This window comes from Cricetulus griseus, chromosome 2, assembly GCF_003668045.3.
Source record: "Cricetulus griseus strain 17A/GY chromosome 2, alternate assembly CriGri-PICRH-1.0, whole genome shotgun sequence".
Classification (NCBI taxonomy): Eukaryota; Metazoa; Chordata; class Mammalia; order Rodentia; family Cricetidae; genus Cricetulus; species Cricetulus griseus.
Genome location: NC_048595.1, coordinates 173,333,503 through 173,343,078, shown reverse-complemented (window position 1 = coordinate 173,343,078; position 9,576 = coordinate 173,333,503).

The following is a 9,576-nucleotide window of genomic DNA, read 5'->3' as shown; positions in this document are numbered from 1 at the left end:
CTCTGCCTTATGATTAATACACTCAGCTAATTTTACGGGGCAGAAACCCTGCCCATTCTCTGCACGGCTTTCCTTACCCATCTAAATTTTATTTTATTTATTTATTCATTATTTATTTGGCCAGAGCTAGAGATAGAGTGCCAGGCCAACATACTACCTTTGAGCAATGCTCCCATCCCCTCAAGTTCAAATTATATAGACAGCAGGGCTTCATCAAGAGTCCCATTTCAATTACATTAATTGGAGGCAACTGATTCTATGGCTGCTGTGGAATTTCCACATCCCAGCCCTGGAGTACAACATCCTGTTGGAAATAGTCCAGGGAGATTCAAACCCGAGTGCTTTATTGAGCAAAACTAATGCTTTTGATCCATATCTGATCTCACTGGACTCAGAGTCTTAGGCAAGCATTGCTCTGGGGTTCAGTTCAGTTTGGTCCCGCTTTACTGGGAATGGTGTCTTAGAAAGAAATACACAATTCAGGCATGGGGGTTCAAGGGGTGAGTCATGGTCTTTAGTTCACCCAGGAAGTTTTGCTTAGCTGCTTCTGCTACACCGAAGTGCCACTCATCTTCACGAGAAGGATGTTTTTGACACTAAGACAGAGACCCCACGGGAGTCAAGTCTTCAGTATGCATTGGGGCACAGTAAGTATTGGTGTTAGAGCACTTTATCTTTCGCACACAGTGCACTTCCTGGGTGATGCTTGAACTTGGCTACAGCCTCAACAGTGCTTTGTAACAGTGCATTCTCTCTGGCTATGGCTTTCTTCAGGTCAAGGTAAGAACTGAGTGTAGCTAAGTCTTTAATTTAGCAGTTCTCAACCTATGGGTAGTAACCCCCTTGGGGGTTGCACAGCCCTTTCACAAGGGTCACATATCAGATATCCTGCAATCAGATATTTATGTTACATTATGATTCATAACAGTAGCAAAATTAGAGTTGTGAAGTAGCAACAAAAATAACTTTATGGTTGGGGGTCACCACTGAGGAACTGTATTAAAGGGTCACAGCTTTAGGAAGGTTGAGAACTGCTGCTTTAATCTATGTTTGAATGTTTCTGATTAAAGAGCTGGATGGGAGGGATAGGAAACTTATTTGTAACTGATGCCCATTATTTTCTCAGCAGGAACAGGCCTCTAGGCATAGGCCACCACCCCTGTGTGTGACTTTTGTTTATGCTGCATTTGTTTAACTCTATGAAGCTGTGATTCTTTGCTTGTCTAAAATACCTGATGGTCTAGTAAAGCGCTGAATGGCCGGCCATGAGAGAGTTTAAGTAGAGGGAGAAGGACTCCAGGGGCCAGCAACCCAGTTACACAGCAAGCCGCCCAGTTATGCAGCAAACCATGGGGTAAGATACAGGAACGGAAAAGGAAAAGCAAAAGGTAAGTGGGATAATTATAGTTAGGAAAAGCTGGCAAGCAACAAGCCAACCTAAGGCCAGGCATTTATAAGTAATAAGCCTCCATATGTGGCTTATTTGGGCGATGGGTGACGGGTCCCCCCAAAAAGTCAAAAAGCCAAAAGAGTAAAAAACATCAAGCAACACACCCCTAAAATGAATGGATAACCTGGGTTTTGATGGGAGTTTTGCATAACATCTTCACTGTATATATTTTAATGCCTTTTTTTCCACCTTCTACAAGTCTGTCTTAAAATGTTGCTCAAGTAGCTTCGGCATGAAAGAACAAACTAGATAGTGTGGAGTGAATTAGAAACTTCACCCAGCTTTCTCTAATTGAAAATAGACATTAACACCTGCCTCCACTTTTGTTTTTAGATCGGTTGCTGGAAACTTAACACACTCAAACATTGTCTCTAAATTCCTGTGCATGGTAAGCTATACCTCATCTCCTCGAGGGGTCTTACTGAGCTTCTAAGACTGTAAATTCTAAATCTTAAACTTTTGACTTTGTGGGGTCCCCCCCCCACAGTTTAGTGCAGAGATATTCTCTTAGAAAATACTGCACATCTGAAGTACATTAGTCTCTCAGAGCAAAGGACAGCCTGCTAAATTATGTCCTCCATAAAAGGTGTTGTCAGAAAGCAACTCCCACTCCACCAAAGCTATGCCAACAGCCAGTTTGGATCTGATGGGTCTAGATCACAGGGTAAGTACTATCCCTTAGCAAAAGAACAAAAATCCAAAATAATGAAAATTAAAACCTGTTCTGTTATAGCTAAATTGCTTGGGTTTATTTTAAAATATAAAAATTGTGCTTTATTAAAAACTAGTTAATGCTATTAATAGAGAAGTCCCCAAACTAGCTTGTTAAACACTTTTTTTCCTTGTCCGTGAGTGTGTGTATGAATGTATGTGTGTACGTTCACACCCATCCTTGTAAAAACTCTTAGATGTAATCACACCAGTGTGGAAATGGAATGTCCCTTACCAGTGCTTTGCTTTGGGATATAAAATTCTCACTGGCTCCCCAGCTGACACTCCCACTGGCAGAACCAAGTTTTACTTCTCACTGTATTGCAGCAGCGTGATTTGTTTTGTTTTGAGACAGGCTCTGTAGCTTTGGAGGCTGTCCTGGAACGTACTCTGTAGACCAGGCTGGCCTCGAACTCACACAGATCTGCCTGCCTCTGCCTCCCCAGTGCTGGGTGGCACACACCTTTTAATCCCAGTGACTATGTTCTGCTATGTTCATGCAGAATCTTTGTAGAGATGGTTGTAGAATCTTCTGTTCCTCCAGGAAGGGGAAGTAAATTCCACAGGATTCATGAGGTGAAACCATAGATATTGCCATTCCCAGGGCTCCTTCTGCAATTGAATAAGGTCCCTAAGCCTCACTGTGGCCTGTGAGGCTTCATATGATTTGGGCTGTGCCAGCCTGTCAACTGCCTCTGCCACACTTTTTGCCCAGCTTGCTCCAATCACATTGATGTGTTTATCATCCCTTTATTCAAGCTTGTCTCCACCATATGTGGGCACGTGTGTGTGTGTGTGTGTGTGTGTGTGTGTGTGTGTGTGTGTGTGTGTGTGCGCGCGCGTGCACGCTCGCGTGGGCGCGAATGCATGCAAATGCACATGTGAGTGTGTGTGTGTGCTTGCTTTCTTGAAAGAAAAGATTCAATTAAGAGACACAGTTTAAGCTGGAATTTATTAAGCAAAGCAATACAAAGGATGTTAGTATTCAGGCATCTGTACTGGTCTGTCCTTGGGGTTTTGACAGGATACACCTCAGCTGCAGCCACTAAGAGCACAACCTGTGCACATTCACTACATTCCCTTTTTTTAAAAAAGGGCCCTGCCCATCCCCCATTTCTCTCTCTCTGCTTCTCTGCCTGTCTCTCTTTTTCTCTCCCTCCCTTCTTCCCCCCTTCTCCTGCTTCTATCCCCAGAGGTTGGTCTCCCTCCCCTCTCTCCCCTTTTCTCTCTCCATTCATTTTCCCCCAATAAAAACCCCTTTACCCAAGCTCTGTCACATGGTGGTGTTGAAATTTAAAAGCAAGTACTCCAAAAGACCAAAAGATAAGAGGTTGGAGAGATGGCTGAGCAGGTAGCACTCAATCTGAAAGCATGAGGATCTGAGTTCAAATCCCTAGATCCTACATAGAAAGGTAAGTATGGCTGTAATTTCAGCACTTTGAGAGGATGGAGATGGGAGGATTGCTAGGACTTGGTGGTCATCAAACCAATTCCAGATTCATTGAGAGACTTCTGTTTCAAGGGAATAAGTTGAAGTGTGTCAGAGCAGGTCACTTGATACCCTCTTCTGTCTAACCTCTACACATGGGCACCAATTAACTGAACTATAGGGATTAGAGCAGACAATCCCTAAGGGTGGGGTAACAGTCCAGTAGACTCGGGGTCTTGAGATTTTGAGTATTTGAGGTAGGGTAATTCCCTTCAAAATCAGGATGAGCCAAATCTCCCTTTTAGGGTATTTTTTCCCCTATGATCTTCTAGAAGAGCCTACAAAGTTGGGGTAGGAAGACTGAAAAACAACAACCAAACAAAACAAAGCAAATGATAGTATAATGAAGCCAAGATCTCTTAGACTGGCCCAGCATACTGGTGGGAAAATGGGCTGGCACCTTAGTTTTTGAAGTAGTGGGGACAATCTACCTTCAGCCTCAAGGACATTTAACAGAAAAGGGGACATCCTGACCAGGGGACACAGCTACAGCTATAGTCTTCTTGGTTACCTCATGGCTAACTTCCTGGATACTACTCGGGATGCCATGACTGACCTCACAGCTGTTGCCCAGGGTTACAATATTGTGTTATTTTTTTTAATTGAGCTTTGTTCTGAAAGCTAAGGCCATGTTTTAAAAATTAATTTTTAAAATTTATTCTTCAACTCCTCTTCCTCTCGGTTACATGAGCCCTCCTTAGGGGAGGGATTTGATGGAGACATTCTATTTGGGGCTGAGTGTTTCAAGGTCTCTCTCTTCATATTGTCTGGTTGTGGGTCTCTGCATTTGTTCCCATCTGCACAGGAGGAAGCTTCTCTGATGATGACTGAGCAAATGATTGATCTATGAGTGTAGCAGAATGTTATTAGGAGTCATTTTATTGCTGTGTTATTTCAGTAGAACAGTTGCCTTTGGTCTCCCCCTGCCTTCCTAGGCTATCTAGTCGTAGGTTCTTGGTCACACAGTGTTGAGTATGAGTTCCATCTCATGGAGTGGGGTCTAAGTTACATTGGTTGGTTACTCCAACAATCTTTGTGCCACCATTGTACCAGCATATCTTGCAGGAAGGTCACCAAGGGTCTGTACTTGGGTTGGTGTTTACATTTCTCCTTTGGTAGAGTGCAGAGTACCTTCCTGTACCAAAGGTGTTAGAACATAGGGGTGAAGGCTGTATGTGGGCACCATCTACTACTTCTTGTTCAGTGAGTTGTGTAGTTGTTGTCTTCAGCAATAGTGCCTTGCCATCACTTTGTAGAGAGCAACCTATAGTCTTGCCAACAACCTGGGTTGTTTGAGGATTCCATAGGACCCCTTTGGCCAACAACTCAATTAGATGTAACCAATTCCCAGTATTGGAAGCTTCATTTGCTGATAAGTGATGTTCAGATAGGGTTCTGTACCCCCTCATTATTTGGTTATTTCATTTAGATCACCTTCATATGTGTATATATTCTAGAAAGCTACTGTATTAGGTTTTCATATGATCCCTCAAGTGACCCTTAATTTTAGCTGTCTACTCCTGTATTCCCTCCCTTGTGACCCTCTTAGCTAACCTTCCACACTTGACCCTCCATTCCAGTACCCCACTCCACCCATTCATAGCTATCTATTCTATTTCCTTTTCCTAGGGAGATCTATCCATCCACTACAGTCCCTTACTCCACACCTGATCTCTGTGGTTCTATGGATTGTGGCTTATCATTGACTTAATAGTTAGTATACACATAAAAGTGGATGCATACTATATTTGTCTTTCTGAGTTTGGGTTACTTCATTCAGGGTGTTTTTTTTTCTAGTTCCATCCATTTACTTGTGAATTTCATTCTTTTTAACAGCTGAATAATATTCCATTGTATAAATGTATCACATTTATCTATCTGTTGAGAGATATCTAGGTTGTTTCCAATCTCTGGCTATTAGGAATAGAGCAGCAACATGACTGAGCAAGTGTCTCTGTTAGGATGAAGCATCCTTTGGGCATATGCCCAAGAGTGGTATAGCTGGATCTTGAGATAGATTCTCAGATTCCTGAGAAACTGTCACACTGATTTCCATAGTGGCTATACTAATTTGCACTTCACCAGCAACAGTTCCCCTTACTCAACATCCTCGCCAATATGTGCTGAGTATGTGGTAAATTTTGGAGAAAATTTGATGAAATGTTGGGGAGAAAGTAAATTCTTTTGTGTTTGGGTGAAATATTCTATGAATATCTGCTAGATGCATTTGATGTATGTTAGTTAGCTCCAGCATGTCTTCTTTTTAGTTTTTACCTGGATGGCTCATCTATTGACAAGAGTGGGGTATTGAAGTCACCCCCTTTATTACTGTTTGAGTGGCAATATAAATACTTAAGCTATAGTAGTATTTCTTTTATGAACTTGGGTGTCCTTGTATTTGGTGCATAGAAGTCAAGAATCTCAATGCCCCTTTCATGTTTTTTTCCATTAGTATGTAGCATCCTTCCCTATCTTTTCTGAGTAGTTTTTGTTTAAGTCTACTTTGTTAGATATTAAAGCAAGTACACCAACTTGCTTCTTGGATCCATTTGCTTTAAATGTCTTTTTCCATCATTTTATGCTGAGGTGATATTTATCTTTGATGTTAAGGTATGTTTCTTAGATATAATACAAGGATAGATCTTGTTTTGCAACCATTCTGTTAGTCTACTCTTTTTATTGGGGAATTAAGACTGTTGACATTGAGAATGAGCAGTGTTTGTTGATTCCTGTTTTGTGGTTTGTATTGTGTGTGTTTCCCCTCTTTTGATTTGCTTGCTTGGGATTACTCCTTGTGTTTTCTAGTGTGTGATTAACCTCTTTAGATTAAAGTTTACCTTCTAATACCTTCTGTGGGACTGGATTTGTAGATAATGCTTAAATTTGGTTTTATCATGAATATCTTTTCATCCATTGTGATTCAAAGTTTTTCCTAGTATAGTAGTCTGTAGTAGTCTGTGCTGCCATATGTGTTCGTTAATGTGTTCTGTACAGACCCTCTGGCTTTTAGAGTCCTCATTGAGAAGTCAGGTGCTATTGTATTATGTCTACCTTTGTATGTTATTGATCTTTTTCCCTTGCAGTTTTTAATAATCTTTTGTTCTGTACACTTAAGTGTTTTATGTATTATATGCCATGGAGAATTTTTCTGCTCTAGTCTATTTGGTGTTCTGGATGCTGCTTGTGCATTGATAGGTAACTCCTTTCCATTAGGGAAAATTTATTATATGATTCTGTTAAATATTTTCTGTGCCTTTGACCTGGGTTTCTTTTCCTTCTATTCCTATTATTCATAGGTTAGGTCATTTTGTAGTGTCCCAGATTTCCTGGATATTTTGTGCCTGTATTTTTTTCTTTTTAGATTTAACATTTTCTTTGAGGTATCTATTTCTTTTATTATGTCTTCAATGCTTGGAATTTTCTTCTATGTCTTGTGTTCTATTGGTGAGGCTTGCCTCTTAAGTTTATGTTCAATCTCCTAAACTTTTAATTTCCAGTTTTCCCTCTGTTTCAGTTTTCTTCATTGATTTTTATTTATACTTCCAAGACTTGAATAGTTTCCTTCCATTGTTTGTATGTGGCAATTATCAGGACCTACTGTAATAGAGTTGCTGTGCTCTAGTGGAGACATACTGTCCTGTCTGTTATTTTACCTGTTGTTATTTACACCTGTATCAAGGCACCTGGGTTTGGGATGAGTGTAATTCTAGGTGCTGCTATCTGGGCTTGTTTTTGTTGGGTACATGTTTTGTTCCTTGGTTCCTGTTGCCCACCTTCAACTTTTATTGATTCCTTGTGGATTTCATATCCTGCATCCCAAACCCACTTTTCTCCCCATCCCCTCTTATCTGCCTTCTGCCCTTGCAAGCCCCAACCCCAACAAAACCAAATTTAAAAGAAACAAAAACAAAAACAAAACAAAAATCCCAGGAATCTTGTTGTGGAAGCTGTAATGTGGCCCATTGAGTCACAGCTTACCCTTTAGTCCATTCATCTTTACTTGCATGTGTTCATTGCTAGAGTTATTGGTCTGGCTGGAGGCCTCTGGCTTCTGCTACACTTTGGCTAACGGGCTGTCACGGGGGCTCCTTTTGGGTATCCTGTTGTTGTCCTGTGTCCTGCAGTTTTGGAATTATAGGTTCCTCCACTTCAACTGCTCTAGCAGTTCATATATGAGGTGGATATTGGGGAGGGCAAACTCATAGCCCTGGTTCTGGGCCTGGATGGTAGTTGCGTTGATCATTTCGCCAGCTCTCCTTCATCCTCACTGCCAGGATGAACTCTCCAGCACTGCATCACCTAGTTCACCCAGTGCAGCCTGTAGCAAGGAGCAGGGCCAATTTTGCTCTCATGCCCTCAGAGCTGGCTCACCTGCACACCCTGACAACAGGGTCAATCTAGTGTGCTGTCTAGGTGAGGTGCAGGGCCCTCTCTCCCAATTGCTGGAGGGGGGAGGCATATGGGGAAGGGGTAACTCTCCTACTCGAATGCCCTCAGAGCTGGCTCACCTGCACACCCTGACAACAAGGTCAGCTCTAGTATGCTATCTAGGTGGGGGTGTAGGGCCCGTTCTCCTGTGTCACAGCTGGTGAGGGGCAGGGCTAGTTCTCTCACTTTTGTGACACAGAACCAGCTCTCTTGCCTCCCACAGATAGCAAGGGCAGAGTGGGGAGGGCGTCTTTCCCTCACCCATGCCATAGCAGACAAGGTGGGTGGGGTCAGCTCTGTTGCTCTCCTGCCCTCAGGGCTGGCTCACCTATGTTCCTGACAACAGGGTTAGCTCTAGTGTGCTACCTAGATTTTGTGTGTGGGAAGGCGGGTGTCAGAGCCCTCTTGTTTGCTGTGGCCACTGAGGGTCAGGGACAGCTCTCTCACCCACCACAGGTGGTAATGGGTGGGTGAAAGGGCGGGGGTCTACTCCCCTATTTGTTCTTAGGAGTGTTAGTGGCTGTATGCTGCCTGGTAGGGAATGCTTCTGAGATCCTACCAGGTATGGCCACTGGGGGTCTGGGTAAAAATCTAAGTATTGAGAACTGAAATTTTGGAATGGGGATGGGCTGGCGGGGGGTGGGGTGAAGGGGTGGGGGGGCGACGACTCCAAGGAGGGAGGAAAGTTCCATCAGTTTCTGCTTAGTCCCCTAAGAATGGGGGCAGAGCGGGAGAGGCCCACAGCAGGCTGTCTGCTACAGAGCTGAGGTGAGACTAGAGGGGAGGTGGTTGGATTTGGAGGACAGGTGCTTAAGGATCTGAAGTTTGCTTACTTGCTTGGCTGGCCTACTTCTGTGCCAGGCCTAGAGACAGGTGATAACTGGTTAGCCTACTTGCTTCCCTGGCCTGAGTGCTCCCAAGGAATGCCTGCTGGTGTTGGAGCTGGGATAAAATGATGAGTGGGAGGGAAGTAAGATTTGGAAAGATCTGTGTGAGCCACTGGAGATGGGGGCAGGGAGGGAGGGGAGGTCTCAGCAGGTGCTTAGTTAGGGGACTGAACTGGATCTGAAGAGGGAAAGGTGAAAATCTGCCTTTAGTCTACTTCTCGGACTGCCATGCTGTTTGTTGTTCTTAAATCATGTCTAATCTTGATTTAATGACTCCCCTTTAGAAACACTGATTAGTTGTGACTTACTCAGCTTGAAAAATTGATGGCATCTGACCTAAGAACTTAACAATAATCTCATTAATGGAATTAAATTTTAGAAAGAGAGCACATCCAAATAGCATAAATCCATTCGGTCTTTCACCTCAATCTTCTCTACTTCCCCAGTGCTAGAATTATACTAAATTCCCACCATTGGTGGCTAATTTTTAGACATTGCTACTATTCCAGCTAAACTACCTACACTTCTACCAGCTTTTGATTGTTTTTGTGCTTTGTGTGGTTCTGGGAATTGAACCAAGTGCCCCATAGGTGCTGCACCAGGTTTCATCA